Consider the following 26,936-nt stretch of genomic DNA (forward strand, 5'->3'; position numbering starts at 1 on the left):
GTAACAAAATTGTATACACTATTATCATTCCACTACTAGAAGACAACGAATGGACACACACCAAACTTTATGCTATACCCTATAAACAAGGATCAACCTTCGTAGCTCCTCTTTTGAAACATGAACACACTCTACAATCCAAAGGACAATTTATCGCTGTTGACATAATATACATGGATCACTATTGTAGGAGTACTCCTCTCGTTAAAATCTGTAAAAGAACCCAACCCACACAACACACCGACTTTATGGACTGTAGAAAAACAGATTGCCCGTTCTCAGCCTTTCATATTCAGGATTTGACTTTCATTCCTATGTATGCCCCGAACACTTACATTATAATACTGGAAAACTCGCTTACTATAAACATATTATGTAAAGAGAACAGTAGAATCACATTAGAAAATCCTGTTAAAATTAGTAGCGACACTGATTGTACTCTACTTTACAAAAATAATGTAATGAAACTTGGAGGTACCACCTATGAAACAGATTTTGTCTCACGTAATTACAGTATACCCGATTATGCACTTTCTCTAGACCTTGACAAATTAAATAGACTTCCCACTGTACCTAAGGTAACTCCAAATTTCAATCAGTATGTAAATAGTTTAAATGATATAGAAAATGCTCTGATCTCCATCACTCAACAACACAGAATCAAAACTACAGAAGAAGTAATAGTATCCGTATTAACTTACTTAGGATACGCATCATTAGGACTAACATGTATATATTTACTATACAAAATAGGATTACTCGATTGTTTATCAAATTGTCTTACAAGAGTTATACCACAAACGTTATGTATTAAGATTTGCTGTCAAGAAAATGTACAAACCACAAGCCCAACTCAGTACGAGACTGTAACATACACCCCAACACCAAGGGCATTACCAATAGAGATGAATAACCTCCCTGACCTACCCATGGGATGGTCAACGGATCATAAAACCATCAGCCTCCCTGGCAACTGGAAAAAGCATTTCAAGATCAACCCACGACTTCCAGGAGTAAGTCAACTCCAATGACGAGGGTGTGAAACGAGGACTTCAACATCCAATCTCCGAACGGCTACATCATATCCCTCTGATTCATCCGATAACTTGTGAACAACAACATCGTATAACCTGACTCACCTATGACTCCAAACTTCAGACGACCACATCTCATCCCCTTGACTCAGCTTCCGACCTTTGCACCCAAACCCCTGTATAAAAGCCCTAGGAAACTAAATAAAGATACTCATTTTCACCCAGAAGCTCGTTGCGTTAACTTCGCTCGTCGAACTTATTAGCGTACGCGTACCATATAAGTATCGTTTTTTAGTGTTGTGTTAATTTGTGTTGTGTCCCATGACACGAGCTTGCTACCGTGCCCGCGATCTTGTACCGCCGCACTCAGAATCTACACTCACGCGTCTAATAATCAATAAACTCCAAGGCCGTGCTTACACCGCGATCGAAGGCAAACACGTCTCGACCGTCGCCGGATTATGCAACCGTTTAACCCTTTCGCTACGGACACCGACTATAGTCGGCGGCCGCGCGACGTGCTGTGTGTACGGATGCCGGTTATAGTCGGTGTCCCCGCGCGACGTGCTGTGTGTACGGGTGCCGACTATAATCGGCGTCCGCGAAGCCATCTACGCTGACCATTAGAAAACAGAATCTACTATACCGGTAGAATATCTTTTGAATCTAATAGCTCGTACTGAACTAAAGCCTGCATATTTTACATACGAAATAAGAATCTTCAATTTTTTTCTATTGGATGGTAAAGTATTTATAAGGCAAAAAACTATCTTAGAAAACAAGAATTATAATATAAAGTATCTCTTGAACCGATATTAAGACGGACAAGATATAGATTAAAAATATTATTGTCTAATTTTACAGTTAAGATCGATGTTGAGGTTAGTAACGTTTATCGGAAATTTTTAATTGTAGGTTTGTATAAAATTTGCTTTTTAATTTTTATTTTGATCCTTGTTAGAATGCCAGGACGGAGTTCAAAAAGCATACTATTTTTGAATGGATTAACCGACTCCGAATATGGTTCCGAGAGTGAAAATAGATAATTTCACTCTGAACAAAAATAGAAGATATATATGTAATACCTCAGACTGCGATTTTGAAGGGTATTGAATGCAGCCCAGATAAATCTTCATTATGGCAAATAAAGATCATAATATGACAAATCTTACTACTAGTTCAGTTGGACGCGCTGTTATGGCGACGTCGAGCCGAGACGGGATGGAGCAGCTTGCTTCGGATGTCCGTCGTAGCTCTTCACGCCGTAGTGCTCCTCGCGGACGAGGATCACAAGGCAGAGCACGTCATCAACGAGGACGCATCGATACGTTACGAGAGGAGAAAGGCACCGCAGCTAGCCTTGATTTGGCTAAGGCTTTACATACAAAGCTTTATCCTGGCTTTAGCTCGGCGCAAACCGCTGCAGAACGGATGGAAGCAGTAGGCACTTTGCGCGCTATCACTATTTGTGTCACCACTCGGTCAATGGGCTTCGGGACCGCATACACATTTTTAGCATTACTTGATTTACATAATGTACCGGTTCGGGGCACAATCTATCAAATGTACCGGGTATCATTAGCGCTATTTGAAGCAAAGATGCAAAAGTGCCAAGAATCCGTAGCGGTGGTAACAGATCATTCTGATCTATATGAACACCTAAATAACTCTTCTGACTTCATGCGGAATTGTCGATCCTGTGCGATAATGCCTGATCCAATCGTAAGGCCAATTAATGCCATTGGGCCTTTAAAGGTGTACGATACCATCTACTATCCAAAGATTGCGATTTCACGCTCTGACGCAAATGGCAAATTTATTCCTCAGAGTGAACGTGTTTTATTTTCGAACTTACGTAAGACCGTCATGTCATTAGCTGATCCAACTATTGCTACTGAACATAGACGAAGATTCCATGAAAACAACCCGATTCCGGGTTGTCAGTGGAATGCAAATCACGTTCTATCTAATCCAGATGAAATCATGCCACCGGACTATAACTTAACAACACTGCTCGATGATATGAATGACATTCGAGCTAAAGTGGCCTTTCTGGCCAAGAAGTCCCCGAAATATTTAACTGATCCGGTGAACTTTACTCCAGAGGGAAGTAAGATTATGCTTTCTTGTAACTTCCAATCTGGGATGCGGATAAGAGATAGGAATATTGGCGAGCCGCTTGTGGATTATGTTCGTCGCATGCGAATCGAGGGAGATATCTCCGACTTTGAAAGTCTTGAGAGATTAACCGGAGCCGAACAACTTACTGCAGCTTTATGTCTTATTGGGGAACGACCCACAACAACTGCAGCGATGTATCCAGTGTATGCAAACCGCGACTCCACATGTTGTATCGAGTCAAGTAATATGACTCATAAGGCCGCACGGAGTATTACGTACACCAATACCTAACCGTGAGACAACTTAGAGGACTAACTAGGGAAAAACTCCTCCCTACCCCACTAGTGTAATGGACAGCACGTAGTCAAACTAAGGCTGAGATCCAGGTTCGAATCCTGGGTGGGGGTCCGACCCCCCCGTGTCCGCTACCTTGTCGTGGTGGGGGGGCTTCGTGCCCTAATGATCCTCAAGGCTGTGCCGGCGGGGATTTTATTCCCTGGCAGGTTCTACCTAGCCGGAGTGGCTTGAGGTGAGGGGCCAACTAAAGTCGGACACATACCGTAAACCTGTGGTCATGTTTTACAGGAACGGGGGTCTTGCCTTAACCGGCCGGACCGCGAGGATGACAACCTCTCTAAAAAATCCCTAGCCCCAAGCAGTGTTGCGCGGTGAAGAGGGCGTAGCTGGAGTAAGCGTCAGCTATGGTTGGTGGGTGCACCAATCGTTAGCGGACAACCCCGGGGTACCTGGCGACCCCCCGGGCGTATTAGCCTTCCCCGGGTATGGCGGCTCTACCCGGGGTGACCTCTTTTCCGACCATTCTCGTGGGATCAACTATGGATTGTTCACAAATTAAAAAAACCGGGGAGGGGGGAAACGAGAGGGAGAAGGAGGCGCGCGTGGCTAGCGTGCGCCTCGAGCGCATGGATGGGTCGGTGTTGCGGGAACTTCCCGCAACACGCGGCAGAGAGAGGTCCGCTGTGGACCTTGGCGAGTGCGATGGGGGAGAGGAGTCCGACCATTCGGTCTCCTCTCACCGCTCTTCGCAGAGCGCCCCTGGCTCCTCAACAGGGAGGAAGAGGGGAAGACCGCCGACTACTGGTCAGTACGTTGGCCTCTATGAGGCGAAACGTAAGCTGACGGAGGCCAACAGGGGCCTCATCGCGGCAATTTTTGACCCGGTGGCCCCGGGGCCGCAGCCCGGGAGATCGGTCGACCCGCTTCCGGACGAGGTGGAAATCGCTGCGAATCTTCGCAGCCGTCCGACGCGGGAGATAGCGGCGTCGATAATGGAGAGCCTGGCCGAAGTGGCCAAGATCTCTAGTGCGACAAGGGAGTTGCGGCCAGTCACGGTGCGGATCCTGCAAGCGGCGGCCCTGAACAGCCGGGCGGGCGTTGCGGAGCTGACAATGAGGTCAGCTTCCGACGCCACCCGGCTGTTAGAAGCGGAAAACGCTCTCCTTAGGGAGCAGATGGCGGAGTTGCGGACCGAGGTGGCCCGACTCCGTCAGGCGGTGGAAACGAGGCCGGCAGCAGTCGAGATGCCTCCGCCGCCGGCCCCTGAGGGGGGCACAGGGCCGCTGCTGAGCGCCGGCGCCCGAGGGCCCCAACGCCCTGGGCGAGGGAAGCCCTTGCCGGCGTCCGCAGCGGTGCCAGCAAATTTGCTGGCACAGATCGGCTCCCTAATCGATGCCAAGCTGGCATCGTTCAGGAGGGAGCTGATCCCGCGGGTGCAGGATCCGCGGTCGGTGCCACCCGTGCCATCCACCCCCAGCCAGTCGATAGACAGGAAAGGGGGGAAAAAGGGTGGCAATAGAGGAGGGGCTGCGGCCGCTAAGGCGGCACAGATGCAGCCCCCACAGCAGAGGGCTGCCTCTGCTGTTGCGCCGCCCTCCACCGCACCTCCAACTGAGGTGTGGTCGAAGGTTGTTGGCCGAAAGGCCAAAAAGGCGGCTGCCGCAGTTAAACCTGCGGCGGCTGCCAAGGCCTCTTCGACCGGGAGGGCGGCGAAACGGGTGGCACCGGCTGCCCCCAAGAGGGCTCCCCTGCCGCCGCGTCCGCCCCGCACGGCTGCCGTCACGATAACGGTACCGGCCGGCGGGGCTATGACGTATGCCGAGGCAATGGCCACTGCCAGGTCAAACGTAGTTTCTTACGAGGCATCGTGCCTACGCTAAAATATACGCTGCGTAACACAGAACGTTTATCGTTGAACGAAACATTCGACAGCGCTATATCTTGCTACAAGGAAGCTGAGGCAGACACACAAAGAGTTCTATTCAAAATCTCACTCGCGTGCGGTCCGCTTCGCCGAAGAACAACGCGATAACCGAAATAATCTGGATCGATATCGCTCGCCTTCGCCGTACCAGTCGAGGAATGCGCCAAGATATCGGGAGCGACCGCGCTCAAATTACACCCCTCGGCGACACTTATCGCGACGCGTCGACACGAGGCGACTGCGTTAAGAATTATTACGAGCGTCCACACGACCCTCCGCGATTTCTAGAACACCGTCGTGTAAATTACGAGCCACCCGTATCTCGTCAAGCAAGAGATAACGCACCGCGATCATACAATTCTAAATTCTGTAATTATTGCAAAATACCCGGTCACGACATCCACGAGTGTCGTAAACGCGAATACAATAATCGCGCGCAAAACAGCCAGTCGGGAAACGGACGAGGCCTCCCAACTGCGCCGTCCGACCGTCGGGAGGAAACAAGACGCAATCAAAGAGTCCGATCGATCTCGAACACGAAAAAACAAATGCCTGCCGACGTGTCTCACGAATCGCATTGAGACCCGATTCTGCAGTGCCCCATATAATTGTTGCGCCGCCCGAACTCGCCGACAAAGCCACGTTAACACGTTAAGCGCCACGCCGGTCCTTAGGGACCGGCGCTAGACTTTCCATTCAGGCCACGCCGGTCCCTGCGGACCGGCGACAGATTTTTCGTTCTTCTATCGCGGCGCGTGTGTCGGTCCTTGCATATTTGTGAGACTGAACATTTAAATTATGCGATATCGGTTTTTGTTTGGTCAATGCTTCAAGGAATAGAATAGAATACTTAAAAACATTAATGTAATTTATTAAAATTTAATTTATTTTATTTTAATTTATTATTCTCTGATGAACTTTCATCGCTCGACGAGCGCAATACACGACGATGACGAATTGTAGGCACTAAAATTTGTTCACTTGACGTATCACTTGATGACATCCTGATTTTTGGGTCAACAAAATTTTGAATTTCTAGTCAAGAAGAAGTACGAGAAAACTTGGAAACTGAACGAAACTGGGCTACGATATGTATGCAACTGAGGATTTCTTACGCGTTCGAGCGTCATTAGGCCTCGCTTTTCAGTTTTTTATCTTCTACCAAGGGGAAGGGACTATAAGGATATAAACAAAGTATATACATAGTATTTATTACGATCAGAAAATGACAGGCTCTCGAGTATAGTTTATCTGCAAGTGGAAAGATAAACATACGTTATCTGTTTATACTCTGGCTCGCCTAGCGGCGCGCTGCCCGGCAGGGCCCGCCTGACGGCTTACTGTGGCTTGAACGGAAAGGCGCAAAAATTCGGCGTGGCGCTTAACGTGTTAATGATCGACATGGGGGCTGAACCAAACATAATTAAAGTTTCGAAATTCAACACAGATACGATCATCAACACCGCGGATATTATAAATATATCCGCCACAACTGACGATGCTGTCGCAACTTTAGGTACGACATCGATCTCGATCGCGACATCGCAAATCGAATATCACGGAGTCGCAGATACGTTCCCTATTATCGCGGACGAAATACTCGGTTCCGCATTTCTGACTCACGGAGCAGAAATCTCATAAAAAGCAATCTGTAACCTGGCGAGGGAATGAATTTCCCTTCACATCGCGAAACGAATGTAAAATCGAGCCATGAACAGCCGCTTGCATAGCCGTTAATGTAACAGGCCCGAAAATGGGTTATCTCAGCCGTCGAGAGCTAACGCCCGGTGTATTAATCCCGAATTACGTTGTAGCGAATTCCGACGGACGCACGATTGCCCGGTGTGTAAACACCATCGATAAGCAAATCAACCTCCCCATACCGACCATGGAGCTGGAGGAGGTGGAAGAGTTATCGATCACCGGAAATCAGAAAAAATTTTTTTCAAGTCCAATCAATTCAAAATCGCGAAAATCAATTCTAAATCTCAATTCCAAATCTATCGCCTCCCGATGCAAGATCATCGACATGATCAGCACGGATCACCTCGGGGAACTAGAGCGAAAACATGTAGAAAATCTAATTCACGATCACAATGATCTCTTCCATCTCCCCGACGAGCGCCTCGGGAAAACAAACGCCGTTCAGCACCGCATTTCGACCACTGACGACGTCCCGGTACATGTGAAGCAGTACAATTACCCGCCGATCCATCGCGACGAAATAAACAGACAGATGAAAGAACTGTTAGAACAAGATATCGTCGCACCTTCGAAATTACCGTACAATAGTCCGCTGTGGATCGTTCCGAAAAAGGCCGACGCCGAAGGGAAGAAACGGTGGCGAATGATCATCGACTTCCGCGCGTTAAACAAAAAATCAGTACCCGATGCGTATCCGCTTCCGAGTATTCTGGAAATCTTAGACCAATTAGAAAGCGCGAAATATTTCAGCGTGTTCGACCTCGCGAGTGGTTTTCACCAAATAGGCATGCATCCCGACGATGCACCGAAAACCGCATTCTCAACTCCGTACGGTCATTACGAGTTTCGTCGAATGCCCTTTGGCCTCAGAAACGCCCCAGCGACATTCCAACGCTTGATGGACAGCGTCCTGTCCGGCCTCCAAGGCACGGAATTATTCGTTTATTTGGATGACATCGTTATCTACGCGCGAAGCCTCTCAGAACACAATCATAAATTTAACAAGTTAGCCGATCGTTTGAGGGAAGCAAATTTAAAACTCCAACCCTCGAAATGCTCGTTTTTGAATAGAGAAGTCGCGTATCTCGGACACGTCATCGGAGAAGATGGCGTGAGACCGTGTCCCGATAAAATTCGAGGCGTTAAAGAATTTCCTCTTCCGAAGAACGTTAAAACGCTCCACGAATTCCTGGGATTGTCCGGATACTATTGCCGTTTCATCCCAAAGTTCTCACAAATTTCTCGAAGCCACTAACCATACTACTAAAAAAAGATTGCCAATTCGCGTGGAAACAAGAACAAGAGAATGCTTTCTGCACGCTCCGCAACATCCTAACTACGGAACCCTTGTTACAATGTCCTGATTTCACGAAAGATTTTAATATAACCACCGACGCTTCCGGCTTTGCTATCGGTGGTATTCTAAGTCAAGGTGAACCGGAGAAAGATCCTACGTGTACAGACGAAAATTCAATTTAATAACAGATCATAAGCCGTTAATATGGATGAACTCAGTAAAAGATCCAACATCTCGTTTACTTAGTTGGTGCCTCAAATTGGCTCAGTTCGATTATAAGGTTTTATACAAGTCGGGAAAAAGCAACGTTAACGCTGACGCATTGTCTCGGAACCCAGTTTCCGCACTTCCCATATCTACCGATTCCAGTTCTTCCGATATATTCGACAGCGTCAGACGGCCATCGCGATCCTCGGAACCCGTCCAATCGCGATCCGCCACTTCTCCTATTGGCCGCCGACCGACATTGCCGTCAAGTCCTCTCTTTCTACCGACGTACCCTCCCACACAGCGTCCGCCTTCCCCACCAATACCATTAGCATCTACGTCTACGTCGTCCCCTCCTCACCACGATAACGAGAATCAATTATCTTCACCCCTTTCCGTGAATCCTCCGACACGGACAGAGACGAAGACAGAATTTTCGAAGATTATAACACACCCTATCAGTCTGACAGACAGACCTTCATTCATACGAGAGATAGGTTAATCACTAGAACCGATAATCTAGTCGCGTTCAGTTCATTTCATTAGACGGCCGACCCCTCGACACCGGCGCCGTCGATCTTTTCAATTCAGGCAGAATCCCTACGATAAAAAACTTAACCGCCGCACGGGCGAAAATCATAAATTCTGGCAACAAGAAATTGATTCTATTACCAGTCAAAGAAACCGCGTTCAACTCCACTAAATACGAAGACGTGTTAGAATCGCTACGATCCTTACTATATAGATGTGACTAACGAACTTCAATTAAATTCGTTCAGTATCTCAAAAAACCTCTTTGGACGATATTAAATGGATTAATATTTATAAAATCCTAATGGACTTATTCTCGACTACAAACGTCAAAATCTCCGCATGTTCAAATGATGTAATTATTCCACCGGTCGAAGAGCGACAGAAAATCATATCAGAAAATCACTGCTCAGCCTTTGCAGGTCGCAAAGGTATTACCAAAACGTATCGCCGTATTCGCGAAAAGTATTATTGAACCACACTAAAGAAAGAAGTACAAGCATTCGTAAACTCATGCACAGCGTGCCAAAAGAAAAAGTTAGTTCGCGTAAAGACCAGGCAACCGATGACAATAACGGATACACCTGGCAAAGCTTTCGAGAAAATTTCAATGGACATTGTCGGTCCTCTCCTACATCATGCTTCTCAGGTCGAACCCTTTTGTCGGTCGGACCTGTCTGCCACCGGACAACCCCCTCGACCTTCTCATCGTGTATCATACGCTCAGATAACATCCGCCACTCGGCAATAACATCTCGCCACTCTTGCATTACCTCAGCTCTACCTACTATTTCCAATATTCCCAACAATTCCGCAGATTTAAACGATCTCTCTAACTTAGTCCTCGCCGTTCAATGCAACTCCAACGCGGTAAATCTCCAAGACTATCTTCAAGTTCTCTCCACACTAGACTTTTTCTTCAAAAAAATAATTTGGACCGCCAACTCCGTCCTACATATACGCGTAGTCCTAATCTCTAAAACTTGGCGTGACCAGTCCACCACCTTTACCATTCCTGGTTATATTCTTTCGCATGCTCTGCTACCCGCAGCCAACACATACAGTCAAATTGCAGCACTCCCAAGTCAACACTTACCGGAGCTTCTATCTCGCTTCAGCTTACCAGGACACTCCACTACTGCAGTATCGACTTCACTCACAGCAGCACCACCACTCACCGCACAACGTCAACAACTCACATAGCAAATGTTCCTGCGCGGCTGAATGCACTGCACCGACGTCTCAACATTGAAGTTCTCCACGTCACCAACAGCAGCAACCACTGCAGGAGCTACAAGTTCGACAAAGTACAACAAACATAACAACGAACTCCTTTTACTCCCCCCCGCCCCCACAATCAAAGCCGTTATCTGTATCCGATGGAAGACAACTCGACAACTTCCGTGATGGTAGCAGATAGTTGCTGAGTGTCATGGAAACATCAGGACCACATTTCGAAACGTACCAGTAGAAAAGAGCATCCTATATAGCAGCGATAAAAATAGCATCTATAGAATACGATATAATACAGAAGTAAAATTCGCCCCAGGAGTTCATTCGCATTAACTTGATTAATTATATCAAAACTAATTTATTATTTCTGATTATAGAGAAATAAGATTTTTGAATATTCTAACTATTTAAATTACTGTCCTAAATAAAATATATTACTGTCCTAAATAAATTATGCAAATAACTTCATTTCACATAAAAACAATGTTAGCGAGAAGGATTTTTTGAAATTGGAATGTTACGACCCAAAATATTGCGAGAAATGTATTGCACTGTTATATGTATAAACAATAAATATTTACCATTTCTGTCTTTTTTAAAAACGTTTACAAAACCTCCAATAAGAATGAAAAATTTCTTTCCTGACCGAGTCTTTTAGTACTAACTTGCAGGTTCGAAATACACAGCGTTCGTACTCAAGCACATAATATACAACACGATTCAATTTCACAAGAACAACTGCGATAAATACTGTCCCATATAAATCATAGACCTGTTTAAGCCAATAAAACCTCAGAAATAAGTTTATTAATTGCATTAACTCTGCAATACTATAAATGCTTGAGTTTGCTCGAAAAGATTCGACATACCTATTTTTTAACTTTGCAGCTTACTTAATAGACAACAACAAGGTTATATCCTCGCAAAAGTTGCTACAACTAGAAAATCTGCATTATCAATTTCATCGAATGAATGTTCCAAATTGATCATATGAACATGGATTTTTATAAATCTAGAGTATTTGATTTAATCGTGTCAGAATCGAACAGTAAATTGATCAACGTACTCAAGAAAGCAATATCTCTAGTAGCAGTAGGATTTGAATGTAGAAATAAGTAGCAAGGCAATCAATCCTCTGAAGCTGTATTGCTTGTTATCCAAATATGGTTGCAAGCTTTTAATTAATGGAAGGCAACAGCAAATAATGACGAGTAAATAAAAATTACCGATTCAGATTTCAAGTTTGCTTCTCCATGACTTTTGGTGTCATTACTGCACAATTTGATTCATAGATAATATACACGACTTCGCACAAACACTTCCGATCCCGTTCACCCCGAGAAGTAAATGTTTCAGACTGTTAACCAAATTCAGGAAAGTTCGGTATGAAAGATACAAAATCAATCCTCAAATCCTCGCATACAAAGTCTCAAGCAGAAGAACTAGTCTTCTAGATATCTGCTGAACACTGGCGTGAATCTTGACATGAAAACTGCATCACTCAATCTCCATATTGATCCAATCGGTTTTTGTTGACGATAAAGACGTAAATCTTCAAGCAAGCAAATTCCTGCTTTCTATATTTCCTCTTGAATGTTTACTAGGAATCGTGCAATCTTGGTATTTTTCATTATGTGATTAATATTTGTTGCCCGTTTATTGAAAATGTATCCACTGTGCAGGTTACATTTCTTGTTATGTACATCACACTATTTGAAATTTTGTAACCTAGAATTAATCAGCAATTATTCCCAAATACTTTGAAAATTGAGATTGATAGTTGTGAAGTTAACTTATCATTCTTTGAAAATGGCTATATTTGCCTATAATTAATACTTAGAGAAGCATCGCTCCAATATCAAAAGATATGAGATAATTAATAGCCCAGCCATAATTGTCTTCGACTACTGAAACCAAGCTGTAGTACTATCATTAATGCATTTCGAATAATTTGGTTTCTATGAATAACATAACTGCTTTCTTCATTCCATATTATAACCATTACAGAAACTTTTAGCTATTTTGTGCGCGTCTAGTACAAGAAATGTTCCGCACACTACCAAGAATGCACACAGCTCTGTAGTAATCAAAAATAGAGTATTCACAATCAGTTCCATTTAATGCAACTCTTCATTTGTGGTGAAATTAGATGTTGGCGATTCCGTTGCTGATTCCGAATATTGGAAATTTGTCAAGCAACAACCCGACCCAACTATAAATTTTCCAATACAGATCCAGTACACTGAAGAAAATAGCCCCGTGTGTCTAAAATCAAATCGATCAATTTTAGATCGCCAGTCGAGTACCTCCTCTTTACTGGTATCACTTGGATCGATGCATAAGAACTCTAGCGCGACGTTAGCTCTTTTACATTAAGTCGAGCTCAAATGTTCGAGCTCGACGCCGGTCGAGGTAGACAACCCGTACTAAACACGTCAAGCAGTCTTCTGTTTGTATCGTTGCAATGTATTGTATCGTTGCTATCCTTCCAATAATCCCAATATCAAATCCATTATCTATTTTCCGTCGTTTCCCATGCAGCGCTGTTCGTTAGGGCATTGCCCTCGTGCACTGTAACGAACGTTCAGTGCTTCTTAGTTTTCAATATTCACAACGAAATAAATAGGCGCTCACACCGCGACCGTGGCTAGTTTTCATTTGTCATCAGTTATCAGCTACTGTTACGTAGATGCATGTAGTTACGCTTGTAATTCTTTAGCTTTGTTAGCTTCGCTAACAATCAACTGCGCTTGCAAATTTCGATACAGCTTTGTAGCCATAAATTGATCGCTTAATCGTATCATTCATGACCTTCACGACACATCATCACATTTCATCATTCTATTGTACATTAACCTCCTCTGTACAAATCTTATTGGTTAAAATATATTTAGTGTTACTACACCAGCGTTGTTTACCATACAGTCCACTATCCAATCCATCCTTCCAATCCTTCCTCCAATTCATCCTTCCCAACGAAAAGATACATTTGCAACATATTTGGAAATTTTGAGAAGAACAACAAACTAGTAATTTTGGAAATTGTCGAACATTTAACTTATTTCTGCACTTTATAAACCTTCCCGGGTACTACATATTTCCAAAACTTCATCCTCCGGTTACGTAAATACAGATGTAGATGGTTCATTCTATTATATAATATTTCACATAAAACATTATTATGATTCAGATTCTGATAACACTCTACATTGATGTTTAAACCCACGATTTAAGAAAATGATGACAGAAGTGATGTCAATTTTGCAGATTGTCTTCGCTATAGCATGCATGAAAGTAGTATAGTAATACTTTACTATCCACACTTTAATTATGCATGATTCGTACTCAAGCTGCTATATGCATTATTCAGATTTGACGAGAAGGCGACTATACACAGTGCGGACACGTTCGTCGCAAAAGTCTTCTCGTTAGCTTTAAACTATACGATAGTAGGAGTTATGAATAGTACATTAAGCTTAATATAACAATTTGCGTTCAAATTTTTTCGAGCAAACTAATTATAATACATACAAATACACTTTATGTTACCGTGTTCGTTAACAGTTCAAACAGATATATGTATAATTCTTATAGTTCAATACTGTGCATAGTACAAACAGAATTAAGTCTCATTACGAATAATTTCTTTCACGAACCATCACTGAACGATGGCTACATTCTGCGACATATGTCCAAAAGGATCTATTGAAATAAAAAAATACTCCATAAATACTGCAGAATTCATTTGAATTAATAGAATTAAGAATTAACTTTCCTACCTCGAGTATAATGATAGAAAAAAATGATCACGTTTACAGCTGGCATTTATGCATTGCTATCCTACAAATGTAAGTTTTATAAATGGCGCTAAATATTTATTAATAAAGATAAGATCAGATTAAATGAAACTAATTAAAACAAACACTATGTGGTACTACAATATAGTATAATATAAAGAGTATTTTCCCGAAACTACAGAGATTTAAATTATTATATTATCATTAAAAAGAATTATTTCAGCTACTTTTAAAGTACACCTATGAGATTTATTATGTGTACAACATTATTTAACCAGTTAAGTGCGCTCGACGTGTATACACGTCGGACCAAACCTCTACTGCGGTGCGGTTGACGTGTATACTCGTCGTGTAAAATAAAAAATTACCATTCACTATGAAAACTCGAAATCTCAATAAAATGTAATACGAATATTATTTCGTGATATGTTCCCTTTATATTACCAATACGACCGCTATGTATTTCATATGGAGGGGGGCTCGCGTATCAAAACTAATTACACACGTAACCCGCAATTTGGACGGGCAGCGTTGATTTGCGGAGAAACCGCGTCAGCAGTTAGCAGTGCTCTGCGACGTAAAGTCTTATACATTTTTTACACAAGACAGGGAATTCGAAAAACAGTACGAACGAAACAATCCGAACTATTCGAACAAAAGCTCTCCCTTTCTTGCTTCCGAAGCGTCTCAAGTAAAGGGTTTATTTTCATAGTTATTACCAAATAAAGTATAAGACAAAGTAAGTATGAAAAATACTAAATATGTATAAATAATTATCAACTGCTTTATTGTTCAAAAACATGGGCGGTAAAATGATTGTATTTTTATGCAGTCGAGACTATGACTTCCATAACTTTATGCAGGTATGAAGTTATGTCTGCGACAATAATAATAATAATAATAATAATAATAATAATAATAATAATAATAATAATACAATAAACGGCTAAATTTTACCCTCCAGATGGGTGATTCAGATAGTGATAGTGGCGAAATTTTACACATCAGAAAGCGAAGAAGTGTGCCTTGTCTTATTTCGTCTTCTGACGAAAACAAGAGTGATGACACCGAAGAGGATTGCTCTAGCGAAAATGAGTCAGAAGAGGATTCTTCTTCCAGTGCATCCAAATTGGATGACGAACCTTCCGGTGACAGTCAATCAGAAGAAGAGAACCAAACCAAACATTCTGAATGGAAAACAGAAGAAAATAATAGGGCGCCATTTGGTTTTTCTGGAAAGTCCGGACAACAGTTTGATGTGCCTAGATCATCAAGAAACAAGTGTTTATTTTATTTGGATAAATTATTAGATAATGAATTCATATCCATTATTGTGGAACAAACGAATTTGTATGCACAACATTATGTTGAAAATCGCACTTTGAAGCCACGATCAAGAATGAAGAATTGGTATTCGACAAATTATAATAAAATGAGATGTTTTATCGCAATGTTGATATTGCAGGGTATCATAAGAAAGCCAACACTACAAATGTATTTTTCGAGAAGAGAAAGTGTATCAACACCTTTTTTTTACGAAAGTGTTGACTGCAGAAAGGTTTTTACTCCTTTGCAAATTTTTGCATTTTGCAGATAATAGAAATTTGATCAGTGCGAGCAAAATTTCTAAAATTGAATGTGTTGTGAAAAATATCCAACACAAATGCAAGAGTTTATATATTCCAACTCAAGATATTTGTGTTGATGAGTGCCTCTTATCATGGAAAGGACGTTTGTCATGGAGACAATATATTCCTTCTAAAAGGAGCCGTTTTGGCATAAAGTTTTTTGTTCTATGTGAAAGTCAGTCCGGATATATTTGGAATTTTTGCATATACTCTCTCTCTATTTCCTTATTTTTTTTGTTTATTCTTGCTATCTTCAATTTTTCTTGCTTATGTATTTTATTATTTTTTGACAATTTTCAAGCTCTTAGTAAGAATAACGTATTTAGAAACGAATTGTTAGTTTATTTGACAAATAAAAATGTAATCCTTCCTCGTTTTTCGTAAAATGTGTAACAGTACCATTTGCTCTGCGTTCGACGTGTATACACGTCGTTGCTTGTTTTTAATTCCGCACCCTGTGGTGATCTTTTGAAACTAAATTCCACAGATAACTGGTTAAAATACCAAAATTATGAAATTCTTTTTCGAAAATCATCGGTTAGTGTGAAATTGGTTTAGTCAAGTGTATATAAACCAGTGTATTACAAAAGATGAAAGGTAACATTCTCTATTATTCCGAAAATGTCCAGTCATAGAAGTCAACTGTTGGAATAGCCAATTAAATCATACTTTGAATAAACAAGTGAGTGAGCATGCGCAGGATGAATGAGCAGAGTGGCGCAGTGGAAGCGTGCGAGGGCACTTCTAATGGGACAGTTAATTAGTTATAGTGTTAAATGTAGAGTATTAATGTTAATAATAAAGAACAATTTACTTTAATCATCCCCAGAGTATTCTAACATCAACATAATAAAAAACATGGAGAATACTTAGGCAGATATGCAAACTAATATTTTTGTAATTTCTATTGCGTGTTTCGTCCAAATTTTAATAGGAATTTGTAGACAAATGTTTTATTTTATTTTCTTCTCATGGTTACTCTGGGGTTTTAATAACGTCAAGTAGAAAGTTGATTGAAGTCATAGAAAATGCTCACTGGAAGTGTGACATACGAAGAACATTCCTGACATATCTTTCATAGCTTATCTTTCACGTACTTTGAATTCGCTCAAGAATAATTATTCAGCCATAGGAAAGGAACGTCGAACATAACGTCGAAAACGTGGGAATTTAAGACAGCGTTAAATTCATTTAAGTCATTCACAACCTACACTCTCGATGAGAGCCAAAGATCCAAATAGCCAAATAACTATATCGACGACCAAAGCATCTTTTTCAAACGCAATTCGATATATGAAACTGTGATAACAGCGAAGCCAAGATTAGAAGAAACAATGATGCAAACAACACTCACCTACGATCTCCCAGACGCCTCATCTACGCCATTTCACCTACCAATAATGTCACCTGCCAAGATCAGAGAACCAAGTATAACTTAGTCTATACCTGATTAGGAATCTTCATCCCAGGAGAACAGCAATTCAACTGATGGAGACGAACCAGATACTAGTCCAGTTTTGCCACAACCTACGAACACGGATAACATTGTCACACCAGCAGAAGAAATTCGATGAAAATTAATAGAAGAGAAGCTCGCAGTAGATTAATCGAAGGTCACAAGGGTGTTACGGAAACCTTAAATCAATTAACCCTTTCGATACTACCGCCGCCTATTGGCGGCATCCACGGAAAGTTATGTGGGCATGCCTTAAATATATATGTTTTATTATATATAGATAAACTACGAAAAACAAATTGGAATGTTTGCTTATATCGTTAATTTTTTGAATGTGTAACTTACAATTTGAATTTAGCTCCCTTCAGGATGAGTGTAAAACGCTTGAAAGGAGAACAATGGATAAACGAAATCATTGATTCCAAAAGTGATTCTGATGAAGAAAATGAATATAATTTAGCATTTCGCAAAAGGAAGAACAATCGAGCACGTGTACTTAGCACCTCGGAATCTGAAGAAGCAGAAGAGTCTGAAGTACGAATTGATACTCCTTCTAGCATCAAATGGACATCAAAGAAGCTTAGTCCAAAAATTCATGATTTTACGCCACATCATTCGGGAGTAGTTGGGAACAATTTAAATCGTTCGTCGAGAATTTTGGATTACTTCAGACTGCTTTTTTCTGAAGATTTAGTTAAATTTATTGTGGAAAAAAACAAACAATTACTGGTGTCGACAGCTCAAAAGGGATCACTTGAACGCTTCAGAAGGGATGGAAGTGGATGAATTATATTGTTTTATTGCTGCGTCGTTATTAATGACGCGAACCAAAAAGCTATCCTTAAATGAATATTGGTCTAAAGATAAGCTTCTCCGAAGCGATATATTCAGTCAAATTATGAGTAGAGATCGCTACTTTTCATTATTGAAAATGTTGCATTTTACGGACATAGTCGGTCACACTGCTGATCGTTTACACAAAATAAATGAAGTAGTGGAAATGCTACGAACATCATTTAACAATGCATTCCAGCCATACCAGCGGTTATGTATAGACGAAAGTCTACTCCTCTACAAAGGCGTAATAGATTATAACTCTTCAATGGGTACAATCGATAAATCAGATATGGTGATAAGTACTATCGATGCAACTCGCAAAAGTTTAAAGTTGTATCGCAAATGCGCGTGTGGAACGCATTCTGCCTATATAAGCACACCACAAAAAAAAACAAATCTCAATGGCGAAATTTCACCTTCAGTTGATTAAGGAAATATTAGAAAAATACCACACACACAAGAATCATGAATATTATCGGTGCAGCAGGTCAGGAAGTAATTATCCCACAAGGCTCACAGGGAGACATTTTCCTTCGATATATCATCAGTCGGGGGAGAAAAATCGAAAACAAAGATGTGTTGTATGTGCGGCTGGTGGTGTGGGCTTGTGCGTTTCACCTTGTTTCGAAAACTATCACACCAAGTTACACTATTAGTTTTGTCGTTGATTATATTTCACTATTAGTTTTATTATTTATTATGTTACACTATTAGTTTTGTTATTTATTTTAATTTTGTGATATTGGACCATATCATTTATATCGATGCCATTTACTTTAATTAATGTACTGTCAAGAAAAAGATATGATTCTAAAACGTTAAGCGCCATGCCTGTTTTGTCTATCTTTCCATCTGATCCGCGAGATAAGATTCCGTCGAAATCGGTTTTTTGCCGAGGATTGGTTTAGGTTACGACAAAGCAGTATAAACATTTTAGAAATGTTTTTTAAACACTTTAAATTCCGCGTCAGTCACCGATGTCGCGGTCCGAATGAAAAGTTTAGTGTCAATCACGCTTCTATTTTCTATTTTCATTTCTATGAATGCCGCAAAACATGTTTTCGCGGCTTACGCTGTCGGACAGTGCAACCACTCTCGCGGAAAACTTCATCGTTCCACGAATGTATAACCGCGGCCAGGTCCTCCGTACCGAAAGGGTTAAAGGAAAAATATCACTGCCCTGAAATGAGAAAAGATTCACAAGAATTCATTCGTTCACTTATCAGAACAAAAACCCGTCAACCCGTAATTATTACGGACACACCTCTGGAACCTTTTGACGAACATGCCATGGACACATTTGGACTACTTCCAACAACAATCAATGGAAATCGCTACATTTTAACTATGCGAGACAATTTAAAAAAGTATTAGTTAACAGTTGCTTTATCAGATATTAAAGCCATGATAGTAGCTGTCGCGTCCGCGAGTCATTTCATTGCAATACGTGGGACAACAAAATCCATTTCGATAGATGAAAGCACTAGTTTCTTGGGAAACTGATGTTACATGTTGCCGAGATGGATTGTTAAAAAGGAGTCATATATTGTATTAACAGAATATCTAAAACAATACATCGAGTCATATGAAGAATGGGACCTCTACTTACCATTTGCCATGATTTCATATAAATACCTCCGTTCACGAAGCTACGAATTTCACACCCCACGAATTAATCTTCGGGAAAACCACGAAACAGCCAGTAGTGTGTTCCCCTCAGAAAAAAATATGCCGACTTGCGGATCTTATTTGATTACGTTACAAGCTATATTACGATGAGTGAGCTAATCCGACATAACTTATGGTGGAGTAATACGTCCATGTGTAAAAAGAATCTGAAACAAGCAAATTCGATCCACGTTACATCGGGCCATACGAGATAGTAAGTGTCGGATATAAATAATGCAATTTTAAAAACAGATGCGACCGGACACCTAATCGCGAAACATCAGGATAAATTAAAACACTCCTTCGTCTTCGATAGTTCGTGCGACACAAATTAAAAATTGGAATCACTTTCAGGATGAAGTAAATCCCGCTGATTATCCAGAGGTGCGCGAGGATCTCTTAATAATGCCAATGTATAAGGAAAATCTAACTCGTGTTTGAAGCTGAAGAATACAAATTGTGTGAAAAATGTTGGTCTCGGGGGTGGCAGCAGAAGAAAGAGAATTATTTCCTGAAGGCTGCTGGCATACCATCGCAGGAAACCACATAAGTGAGGCAGATTGTCATTGTGAAGGATATGGTTCTGTAATCCTGGAAACACCAAACACTATTCGATGCCGAGAATGCATCGAAGAATACATATTTCGAAATGTAACTGGAGACATTACAGCAATTAAAAAATGGCAAGGCCATTGATGTGGTCACTCAGTGGTAGCATCATGACCGTTAACAGCAACACACGCACATATATAAAAAGAAAAACACATATAATCCATAAATCATCGTCATAAATAGTTAGAGCCAATTGAACGTAGCAAACGGGGATCTGCTAAGATTATTTAATTGAACATAATTTAACATAACATATTTAACATAAACATGACAGGAAGATGTATTTTTCTAAAAATTTCAAATCGGGATAAAGAAAAACATGCACGGGAAGAGCTACCCAGACCAGGATCGAAAGGATCAAAAACCAAGCAATCCAAACCGAACCAGAGGAAACAGTGTCGAGAAAAAGGGTTGGATCGGTGGTGGAGTCAGGGATCTGCGATCTGTGTAAGGTGTACGCCCTCAGAAAGGACTGAAAGAATCATTTACATGTTTCATCTAAGGAGGGAGGGGAGCATACACCCGCTGGCACCAGTCGGCGGGTTCGCTCTTTATATATATTGTGAACTATGTACCCCCCTTTGGAGAAGTGCGATGACGAATTTTCTGGGACCGAAGCAAATATGAACATCCCCATTACCATTTTTCAAAAAAAATTTTGGTATATAAAACGCCCAAACGCGACCAAAAAAATCGTTACAAGGTTATAAGCCTTCCCCGACTCAGTGCGACAAAGTGAGAGCGCGATCTAGAATCCGCGCTACACTCACATACATGCAATTGTATATACCAAAGGCTTGTAATATACTATCTTTTACCAGTCTATTTAGTTGTCGAATTCATTTATCCCACTTCCTGATTGAAAGCAGTAATTGGTACAAACTTATATAGATATATAGTGGCCCATAAAAGTGTTCGTACACCATTTAAAACGCAATTACTTTTTCAAAACTGAACTAAATGACTTGAATTTTTTTAGGCGACAGAGAGATTAGTCTACCAGACGATGACTAAAAAGCTTTCTTTTAATTTTGCTATTACTTGGAATGAAAAGAAGAAATTAAAAAACCTCGATTTTTAACTTTTTTATCTGAGCCTATAACGAAAATTTAGAAAATACCCTCTTGTAGATTTCGGTAACTTATATGCGTGCTGAAAATTTGATCGACATCGGTTAAACCAGAGTCGAGCTACAGGTGTTGCAAGATTTTAAAAACTGCAGATTTCATACAGTTCTTGGTGAAAATCGTGATAAAACTGCGATTTCTGCGATCTTTAATTTGTTGTAACTCGTAATTGATATTACGAGATCTACCAAAAACATTTATTAAATTTTCGTTATGGTTATGTCGAGGTTGAATTTATTTTTCAAGTAAATTACTTTCAATCGAATATACGGCAAGACCGGTTACTTCGGATGATTTGACAATTGTTCCGCAGTATTAGGGATTAATTCATTTTCTATGCGTCGGTCGACGAAATTAAAAACTGATTCCGATAGCGATCTGTCATTGTTACTTTTTATATTCGTACCATTAAAGACCAGAGTGTCAAATACAAATGGTCTTAAATGGCCACGTGCCAGAGTTCCTACGCAGTGAAGTCGAGCTCTGATCCCGGCCGTATAAAAAAGAAACTTTTTTCTTTCGTTTTCAATCTTTTTCAAATGTCCAATTATCATGAAATGTACTCAGATATACTGAAAATAATTAATTTATACAAGCAGGAGAGTCAACGGATAAAAGCTTTAATACTTTTGAAGAAATACTTCAATGTGTGTAGCAAGGGAAAAAATGTCGACCTTATACTTCATTGTGGAGATTCATTTTACGATGCGAAACCAACAACTTCTGATGAATTAAAATGTATGGAATTGTTAAATAAATACTATATGGGTCCCAGGTTAGCAAGATATGATAATATCAATATAAGATGATATTTGAAGTACGACAAATATTAATTATTGCCATTTCATCAGAGCAATTAACATTCAATTTTTGAGCGAGCCAGAATTAACATCCCCACACTGTACTTTTGAAACTATAAATTTTTAGGATCCAAATTTTAATATTGACATGCCAATATTTTCCATTCACGGGAAAAAAATGACCATCCAAGTAAGAAATATAATATTAATAGTTTAAGTACAGTGATTTTTGAACACTGTGATTCAGCCATTAGTAATTATAATCAAAATTATAGGTTGTGGAATAAATGGGCCAACGGACTTGTTGTCTGTGTCTGGTTCCATAAATTATTTTGGAAAATGGACAGCCACCCCTAAGATGATCATTCCTCCACTGATGATAAGAGATCCATGTATGTATTGAGAGATCTTTCCTTTTTTTTAATGCAAACGATTTTCATTCATAGGTGAAATGCTTTAATTTGTTTGTTTTACATAAAAAGCGTGCACCATGTCTTAAACGTGGATATACTTCGGAAGCCCACCTTCCCTCTTTTGTTGACTTTGTCGTGTGGGGAGGGGAACACGAATGTCGTATCACACACATGTTTATCTCTAAAAGACAATACTACATTTCTCAAACAGGTATATTTTCAGATTTATTTATTAATTATGATGCATAAAAAATAAGAAACTACTGCTTAAGAAACGCACGTACAGGTTGCGATTTCTTTATGCGAGGGCGAATCGAAGGCCAAACACATTGGCATGCTTAGCGTAAACGGTAATAAGTTTAAGTTGAAGAAATTGAAATTAAAAACCGTTAGACCATTTGTGTTTGACACTCTGGTCTTTAATGATACGAATATAAAAAGTAACAATGATAGATCGCTATCAGAATCAATTTTTAATTTCGTCGACCGACGCATAGAAAATGAATTAATTCCTAGTACTGCGGAACAATTGTCAAATCAGCCGAAGCAACCGGTCTTGCCGTATATTCGATTGAAAGTAATTTACTTGAAAGATAAAGAACGGTTCGATTCGACGAGGTAAGATTCTATTAGTACATTAACGAATACAAGTAATAAACGGAAATAAATAATATGTATATTTTAGATTGGCACAGAAATATTGTGATAAAGTTGCTAATCCTCACGAATTAATTGTATTCTGTAAAACAAGAAGTTCCGGTAAGTACTCCAGGATACGACTGACATTATGAGCTATACTGAGGTAAACAAAAATTGCGATATTCTACAAGATGCTCGAAGGTAAAATTTGTGTTTGGTTTTTTAATTAGGAGAATTAAGGTTTTGTGGAAACCACATACAAGCAAAACTAAAAGGACACCAGTTTGGTTGAAAATAAAAACCTATGAACAATACTAACAGTGAATGATCTAAATAAAGCATTAGGTAAATTTGTTAACAAAAATAACACTAACGCTTTTAATAACCTACAGAGGTCAAGCATATACAATGTAATATTTCAAAATATTGATTTGCCATTATAAGCTCGATTGTATTGTTACAATTAATTCTTTACATATAGTCGTGAAATAAAAGAACTTGTGCTATGTTTGGAAACTACTGAAACAACTGCAGATATTGGAAATATCAGGAAAGAAATTAAAAATTATTGTGATAAGAGAAAGGAGAAAGCACAAAAAGAAAAGACAGAAGTATATGTATACTTGCAAACAAACTCATTTAAAAATGATAATATACTATCAGATTTGACAGATTGGATAATCGCATGCTATTTTATAGATGCAAACATTATTTGCTAATAGACCGGTAAAACCCTTCAATAATGACGAGATAATAGTTATTGTCAGTAGTAGTAACGATGAAGAAGAAGCGGAAAAAACAGATAAAGCTAATGGCAGTGGAGCATGTAACAAAAGCAAAGAAACCGATAAAAGTAATGAAAATCATAAAAGTTCTGTTGGTATAACATCTGAGAGGTAATTTACTTCAACTCAAAAACAGACAACAGCGCAGGTACATCATCGAACTCTATTAAACGATTCACAGTTTATATGCATAGGTCTTTGATTTACTATTAACCATGACATTTTATCATTTGTTACAGGATGAAGCATTGGGCGGTGATGTAATAAAGAAAATAAATTGAGGGAAGCCTAATAAAATACGGTTCCTACGCAATTTCGATTCCAATTTAGATTAGTTTGTCCAGGTCCGAATCCTTGTTTATACACTACTTGTAAAACATTATATTAAACAAATACTTTTCATTAAATCTTGAAATATTTGATAATATATAATATATATTATATATAATTCGGACATTCAAGTTGCAACAAAAAAAAATACATACTATAAACAAATCTTAAAATCGTATAAAATAGAGATTTAAAAACGACATCAATCTTAAATAAATACTAATGATAGAACAACTAGTACAAGAACTAGTAAAACACCGTTTATCTGGACTGTGTTTATCCAACATAGTAACCCGTTACCAACAATTGGATGTCAGGAACGATGCTCCTCTTATCCAACTCCAGTCTACGCGACATACCCATTATACAACACACTGTTTTTGTTTCTTAGTTAGAAATTCTAGCATAGTCTTCCTGCATAGAATGTAAGATAAGTAACGATTTAATTCAGTTACTTGTATCTATGTGATTCGTCCAAAAACTATATTCTCATTACGTCTTCACACAAATCAAACGAAAAGAGAAAAAGAGTGGTGCTTTGTATTGAAGAAAAATTTGAAATTAATAGACGCTTCAGAAACAATTAATCTCTTGTCTCGTAAATATAACATTGGTAGATTTACTGTATATATCATAAAAAAATTATAAAGATAACATATTAAAATGCAAAGAAGATGATGCAGCAAACACGAATAGAGGAATAAAAATGAATAACAGCTTCTAAAAGTCGGTGAAAGTAATTCATCTTTGCATGAAAGATCAGATAGCGAACAAACCGTAATCACAAAGTTATATATATAATGTTGCAAGGTGCATTTCACACTGCGTAGAGTGCGATGTAGAAAATGTGATTAAAAATGATGAAAATGATAAAGGATTTCATATTCTTAACGACAATAAAATAATATCTCAAGTTATAGAGGATCAATCTGAAGTGAATGTATAATCAGGTACGCTATACAGTATGTTATACAATACTTACATTAAACAACTTAAGAAACAGTTTCAGATATCTAGAAATAAAGAAATAAATACAAGACATGCCCATAAAGCGACATTTTATTAGAAAATAAGCTTACATATTGCAAAGAAAATATATTAGGAATTGTAGATCTCGATAAGTTACATGCATGCCGAAAATTTCATCGAAATCAGTTAACGCAAGGTCATAGTTACGAGCATTAAACAAATTTTAAAACAGCAACTTTCTCACAATTATTGGACAGAAATATTAAAAATCAGGACAAAACTGCGATTTTTGCGATCTTTAATTGTTTACCGCTTATACCAAAGTCAACCGATTCCGCTGAAATTTTCAACATGCATATAAATTACCGAGATCTATGAAATGCATTTCTTAAATCTTCGTTATATATATTTCGTCATATATTATTTTCTTTAATCATTCTAAGCAATAACAAAATTCAAGTTGTTCAGTCCAGTTCTAAGCAAGTTATGGCGTTTTAAAAGTTGTCCGAATATTAATATAAATAAATATGGCCGCGACGCCATATATCCGCAAGAACCGATTGCCCACGTGGAAGACACGTGCTTCCAGTTTCGCAAGCTTTCTCAAGACGCCATATGCGTAACGCACGTGGCGTGTAATAATTCGCACTGGCGAATAATTAGCCCAGCCGAGAGAAGGTGTCCGAGCCATCGAAATGTAAATGAAGAAATTCGTACTGATAATGAGACTTACCGAAAAACCGATCAGAAATTCCCAGTTACGAATGCGGATCCTGGCCGGTCACTAGTCTTGACATATCTTTGGAACGGTCGCTGCCAGTTGTTGCCAGCACTGTCCTTTATTATTTCGCCTGCTGCCCTATGGTCTTTAGCGGCTATCTTCCTTCATTTCGTATGAATTAATCTCGGCTCGAATTGTCACAGTTATACTTATTTCTTCCAAACACCCAACGCTACGGTCTACGCGACAAAGATCCTCGTTCTCGGCAGATCGCTTCTTCAGCTAGAAACGAGGCATTCCCCACTCCCCAGACTCACGGCTCGGCACGACGCACAAACCCTACGCGCACTCGCCGTTGCTCAGGGCCGGCACCATTCGACTCAGCCCACGCTCCGAGCGTCCTAGATCTCGCGGCTGTGTATTCAGTGACTGTAGAGAATACCGCAACATGTTACAATTTCAAGAAATTTCAGTTTATGCAAATACGATAAGCTCAATAAATGGAAAACCAAGAAAGGAATTGGTGGCCAGAACTTTAAATGACAAACATCTCGAAAGTGAAAACATGTGATATGCAGTGTTTTTTCTTCCAGCCGCAGAATTTCCTTCTTTCCTGATTTTGTTAAAAGACTTACGAATCACTTTGCAAATAAAGATAAAAAAAATACAAAAATCATGCTTTCCACAAAACAAAAAAATAAATTATTATATTCAAAAAACTCTACCAAATTGCAGAAAAACAGTCTAGACTGAGCCCTCTTACAGCAAACTACGTGTTACATTTAAGATTACTTTTTTTGTCCGTG

The 26,936-nt window shown here is 39.7% G+C and overlaps 1 long non-coding RNA gene across 1 annotated transcript; it reads right to left on the minus strand.

The window, feature by feature from the left end:
* Window positions 1-14,143: 14,143 nt before the first annotated feature.
* LOC143261510 (uncharacterized) lies at window positions 14,144-26,554 on the minus strand. The gene is made up of 2 exons (XR_013035615.1): window positions 26,143-26,554; window positions 14,144-19,901 (listed from the first exon to the last, which is right to left on the minus strand). It is a non-coding gene; the product is annotated as an uncharacterized LOC143261510 (long non-coding RNA).
* Window positions 26,555-26,936: the final 382 nt, after the last annotated feature.

This window comes from Megalopta genalis, unplaced genomic scaffold, assembly GCF_051020955.1.
Source record: "Megalopta genalis isolate 19385.01 unplaced genomic scaffold, iyMegGena1_principal scaffold0054, whole genome shotgun sequence".
Classification (NCBI taxonomy): domain Eukaryota; kingdom Metazoa; phylum Arthropoda; class Insecta; order Hymenoptera; family Halictidae; genus Megalopta; species Megalopta genalis.